Source organism: Bos mutus, chromosome 8 (assembly GCF_027580195.1).
Source record: "Bos mutus isolate GX-2022 chromosome 8, NWIPB_WYAK_1.1, whole genome shotgun sequence".
Taxonomy (NCBI): domain Eukaryota; kingdom Metazoa; phylum Chordata; class Mammalia; order Artiodactyla; family Bovidae; genus Bos; species Bos mutus.
The window spans coordinates 1,678,811-1,684,675 of record NC_091624.1 but is presented as its reverse complement, the minus strand read 5'-3'; the positions used below and the strand labels follow the sequence as shown (position 1 = coordinate 1,684,675).

At 50.3% G+C, this 5,865-nt stretch overlaps 1 long non-coding RNA gene across 1 annotated transcript; it reads left to right on the top strand.

Annotated features, from left to right (window-relative positions):
• The first annotated feature begins 304 nt into the window (after nt 1–304).
• Nucleotides 305–5,256, top strand: LOC138988944 (uncharacterized). The gene is made up of 3 exons (XR_011465212.1): nt 305–392; nt 4,174–4,330; nt 5,051–5,256. It is a non-coding gene; the product is annotated as an uncharacterized lncRNA (long non-coding RNA).
• The last annotated feature ends 609 nt before the right edge of the window (nt 5,257–5,865 follow it).

Sequence of the window (5,865 nt, the reverse complement as noted above, 5' to 3'; positions counted from 1 at the left end):
TCTTCTGGGAATCTCCCACCCCTAGGGGAGGCCTGCTCCTCCCTCCTCACCTGGAGGACTCCCGTGCTGTTGCTGAGTCACATCCTACTTCAGAGCCTGGCTCAGGCCTCGTCTCGGCGTCAGGAGGGCAAGAACCCTCAGGAGGATTTGCAGGGTCTCTGTCCCCTGTGTGGGTCTCTGGCAGTTGGGGTTCCCCACCACCCACCCCGAGCGCAAGGGTGTGATGGCCGCCTCTCCAGTTCCAGAGCCGACCTTGGTTTCCATGGAGACACATCCTGACCGAGTGCCCACCAAGGCTGCTCTGGGAAGTCTGACTTTCGTTTTCCCTTTCAAGGATTCTCTTTTCATAATCACTTTCAAAGCCCCTGAGGGGGAGACGTCAGCCAAAAGCTGTGAGTACAATTCCTCTTTAGCTGAGGGGACTTCCTGGAGCCACTTGACAGGTGCCCCGACTGCTGGCCCCACACTGGAAAGTAAATCACCCTTTGCAATCCAGTCAGATTTCAAAACAAGCTTGGGGTCGATGCTTCAGTACTGGCTCCTCCGGGGTTACGACAGAGAAGGGGCATCTCCCCCGCAATGCTGCCAGGACGGAACCCAGGTGCTGCTGGGGGAGGCAGACGCGTGTCCCTGCCTCCACTGCCCCTCTGTGGTGTCGGGATCAAGTTAGGGGTGACGTACAGACACTCCTGCCGTCGAGTCATGTTCAGCGATGAGCAGGGGGATAATGAGGGGTCTTCACGTTAGTAAAAGCCGCACTTCGGAGGCTCCCTGCTCTCCTTTTCAGGGCAGAATTCATTTCCTGTAGAGCTGGGGTCTTTCAGGGCCCTGAGCTGAGTCTGGTGGTGGAGATGCTGACCCATATACTGTGCAGAACTCTGAGTGGGCCTCGCGAGTCCCTTGCCTTCTCTGAGACCCCCTTTCTTTGCAGTTAAAGGAGCGACTTGTCCTAACGTATGCTCAGTCCACGTCCTGTCTTCGCTGTCTCTGAGAGGGACCCGCTCAGCTGGGTACAGAAGAGTGATGCCAAGCAGGTCAATGACCAACAGTCACCGCCTTCCCTCACGTTCTGTTTTGGTCTAGTAACTTTAACCAGAAGGATGGCCAATTACTCACACTCATGATAGAAAATTAGGAAACAGAGGTCCAAACCCAAGCCTGAACCACCTCTCGCTTCTCCTCTGTAGCAGTCGGGGTTGTGAGGATGTGAAGGCGTGGTGTTTATCTGTGGGCACGTGTGTGAGGATGTGAAGGCGTGGTGTTTATCTGTGGGCACGTGTGTTTGTGAGCACTTTTGCTTGTGATGAACCTGGCCTCCACTGCACCTCCCGCTCACCTGCACAGACAGACCCGTCCACCCTGTGAGCAGCGCCGGGCACTCGTCACTGCAAGGGTCTCCCTGGACGGACCCTGTCACTTGGCTCCTGCTGCGTTCCCAGAGCGTCTCCACTACAAAGGACGCTGGGAGGAAAGTGCTTGGAAGTAAACCTTTTTATACTTCTGTGATAGTTTATCTTCTTAAGATAAATTCCTAAGAGTGGAATTGCTGGGTCACGAAGGGAACTTACCATCGCAAGGCTTTGGCTGCTTACTGACAAATTTCTGAAAGGTTTCGCTCACGTCCATTTCCACTGGGATGAGGTGAGACTGAACATTTCTTTACAGTCTCCCTCTTTGTGTTGTTTAGTCTCGGTCATGTCCGACTCTTTTGTGACCCCAGGACTATGGCCTGACGGTCTCCTCTGGCCATGGGAGTCTCCAGGGAAGAGTACTGGAGTGGGCTGCCATTTCATCCTCCAGGGGATCTTCCCGACCCAGGGATCCAACCTGGGTCTCCTGCATGGGCAGGTAGATTCTTTACCACTGAGGCCACCCGGGAAGCCTACAATCTCCCTAATTGTTATTAAAATAATTTCGGCTCATTTCAGGGTGAAAGCATTGTACTATGTAGTTTTGAATTGCATTTCTTTAATTTCAGTTTTGAATAACAATGCAGATGATGAAGGATATGAATTTCTCCTGACTAGAGTCCATAAATTTTCATCTGTAGCCTTCAGTTCAGTTCAGTTCAGCCACTCAGTCGTGTCCGACTCTTTTTGACCCCATGGACTGCAGCACGCCAGGCCTCCCTGTCCATCACCAACTCCCAGAGTTTACTCAAACTCATGTCCATTGAGTCGGTGATGCCATCCAACCGTCTCAGCCTCTGTCGTCCCCTTCTCCTCCCACCTTCAATCTTTCCCAGCATCAGGGTCTTTTCAAATGAGTCAGTTCTTCATGTCAGGTGCCCAAGTATTGGAATTTCAGGTTCAGCATCAGTCCTTCCAATGAATATTTAGGACTCATTTCCTTTAGGATGGACTGGTTGGATCTCCTTGCAGTCCAAGGGACTCTCAAGAGTCTTCTCCAACACCACAGTTCAAAAGCATCAATTCTTTGGTGCTCAGCCTTCTTCACAGTCCAACTCTCACATCCATACATGACCACGGGAAAACCATAGCCTTGACTAGACGGACCTTCATTGGCAAAGTAATGTCTCTGCCTTTTAATATGCTGTCTAGGTTGGTCATAAGTTTCCTTCCAAGGAGTAAGCGTCTTTTAATTTCATGGCTGCAGTCACCATCTGCAGTGATTTTGAAGACCACCCCCCCCAAAAAATCTCACTGTTTCTATTGTAGTTTTATCACCACTAATTACTAAGTTGTTTGTAGTAATAGTTTCACTTTATTTATTTAACTTAAAAATTATTTCGAATTTTTTCCAAATTCACCTTTTTTAAATTAAAAAACTTCTTTCAGTTTTGTCGCATGGAGGTAGAGATCACAGCCCGTATCACAGTTCTTCACTGTGCGTTTCATGTATGATGAAATCGTTATGATCTTCTGTGTTCCTTTTAATGCAGTTTTCTCATATCCTTTATTGCTTACTACTCCTAGTCTTATTTCCCTGCATTGTTTATATTTACTTGATGTCTTTTTGTTGGTTTCTCGATTTTGAACCTTGCCCTGTCATTTTGGCTTAGGTGGATCTCTTCGGCATTGCAGTTGTGTGTGGTTGCTTTTTAATTCTAAATGTCTTCGTCATACTTGTGATTTCTGTTTTTTTTTTTAATGTTTTAATGATTGTTTTAGAGTTTTATTTTTGCAATTAGATATACGCAATGCACTTTCATCCTGGAGAGATAACATGTTTTTTCAGAGCACATCAACATCACGAATGTCTTTTTTTTAATTTTTATTTTTTACAGCAACAACATTTTGTACTGGGGTATAGCAGATTAACAATGTTGTGACAGTTTCAGGTGAGCAGGGAAGGGACCCGCATACACGTGTATCCATTCTCCTCCAAGCCCTCCTCCCATTCCTAAGAACAGACACTCAGCGTTTTCGTTCTGATTAATCCTTCAGTCACTGACGCTGTCATTCCAGACCCTGACTATGGACAGTGCTGTTGGGTAACACATCGTTAATTTCTGTCCATATTGTTTCTAGTTCTTTTTGAGAATTGGTCCAATCTTATGCTTTACTTATCACATCGTTTACTCTCTTTTTAAATACTCTGTTCAACCATTCTTGTAGTTTTAAATTCTACTCTGATTTGATTGTTCTCAAAAGTTTCTTTCATAACTCCTATAATTAATTTGCTTTTCGGGCCAGGTCTTTTTGTTAGCCTTGAATTTGAATATAACCTTTTGTAAGTAATAATCTTTGAAAGTTTTAAAATTATTCTCACGTATCGTGTTTAATAGGGACCTGATTATTTTCATTTATAGGGAATCTGTGACCTCATTGCTAACATGGTCATTGCTAATGACATTGCTGATATCTTTAAGACTGTTTATATGAGATCGATGTTTCACTAAGATGTTTAATAATTCTTCCATGATATTCAGTGACCCTTCCTGAGGTTAATATTTGAGTCTCTCGGTTCACCTGGGATGTCTTCAGCCTTGCCCTGATGCTTCCTGCTTACTCAGAATTCTAGACTGGGGCTCTGGGGCTCGTCTGCTCTTAGGTTCTGTCTCACAGTTCACATCTGCTCATCTTATCCTCCTTGCGGTTCTAGTTCACTGGCTTGGTTTTCTGAAGGTTTCTGTCGCCGCCTTTGCCTACATTTCAGTCTTTAGTTCAAGATGCTTGTTCTGTACATTCACACATTCCTTCCTGATTCCAGATCATGTGTCCAGGTCCGAGGGGACCAAACCAGAGAGCTTGAGCTCTGAGACCGCAGTTTGGAGACAGTCGAGCGTCGTGTGCTTCCGGGCAGGAGGCTCACTCTCTGTAAAGGCAGCAGGTGCATCAGGCTGCAGCCTCGGAAGTGGGGCTTCCAGGTGAGTCAGGGCCGAAGACACAGGGGGTGGGCGTAACGCTCAGGTTTTGACGGAGGTATATCTGCAAGGGGTGCCCAGCCTCGCGGTGGGGGGTGGATCTTGGCAGGCCTCTCAGGACTGATCTGCAGGTGGGTCTGCAAGGATGGGGAGGGGTTGGCAGTACAGTGGATGGCGCTGCGGGCATCGGAGAGTGTGGGGGGAGCACAGGCCACCGCGTTGTGTTCAGGAAAGAGAACGGTCTCCGGAGGCTCAGCGTAGGGTTGGCAGGGGGACGGGAGGTCAAGCCGGCGGGGAGAGAGCTGCAGCCAGGGAGGGTGGGACACGCACTCCAGGAGTCGGGGCTCTGGCTCGTAGGTCACAGGAAGAGGCTGAAGAAAGTGAGAGATGAAGAGGACTGCCACGCTCGCATTTTCCAAAGACGCACGTGGTGCCGCGTCGGGCAGGGCGAAAGTGGAGAGCGAGAGGCTGGGGTCCGCAGACGTCAAGGCGACGCTGTGTCCCGGCGAGAACTAGCTGGTGGGGCTGGGATTCCGAGAGGAGAGAAAGGCAGCAGCGACGAGCAAGGCGGGGCTGGCTCTTCTGTCTGCCGAGAGGCTGAGGTGTGCCTTTAGGGACCTGGGCGTCCGTACCCACACTGCTGGCTTCCAGCCCTTCTCGCGTGTACACAGAAGCGGGTAGAATGCCTGACCCTTGGTAGAAACGAATAATTTGCATTTCTAGATTCTACTGAGAAAAGAGAGCGTGATTGACAAACACGGAGTCTCCCGCGTGCAGGGTTCGTCTTCCTGGTGTTCCATGGCAGTCTCCATCGGAATGTGTTCACCACGTACACTAAGGGTCATTTTTCAGCCAAAAGGCATTTCTTCATCGTTTCTGTCGGATGGGAATGCGGACCTTTGGAAGGTTTTCGTGCATAATGGTGATGAGTCTGGGGTGAGTCCTCTGGACGTGCACAGAGGGGGCGTCGGGGCGATGAAGCTACGATCGTCTGCAGAGGAGGCAGTCTGCTCAGCGCTCCCTTGTCTTCCCAGTCACTCCACGCTTCCTGTGGCGGAGGTCGAACCCTGGGGTGACCCTTGGCTGTCCCCTCACTCCCCACCTGGTCCATCAGCAAATCCTGCAGGCTCTGCCCTCACACTTGTCCGGAGCGCCCTTCTCCCCCTGTTCTGGCTCTTGGCAGCTCTCGCCTGGTTTAATGCCACTGCCTCCTTAGAGACCCCCTGCTGCCCTTGAACCTGTAGTGCCCAGACAGGCCTGCTGTGAGCTCAGCCAGGAGCGGGGACCTCCACTCAACCCCTTTCCATGGCTCCCACTCCACTTAGGGAGAAGCCTGCTGCTCTCCCATGGTCCCCTGCGCTCAAAGTGGGACCCCCCCCACCATGGAGCCCTCCCTTGCACAGCCCAACCCTGGCCCTCGCCGGGCGTGTTCACAGCTCAGGGGCTGTGCAGACTCATCTCTTGTTCCAGTGGCCCCTCTAGGCATCTTCGTGGGTCCCATGTTGTGGGGGAGCCTTCACTAGGCCCCGTGTCCTGAG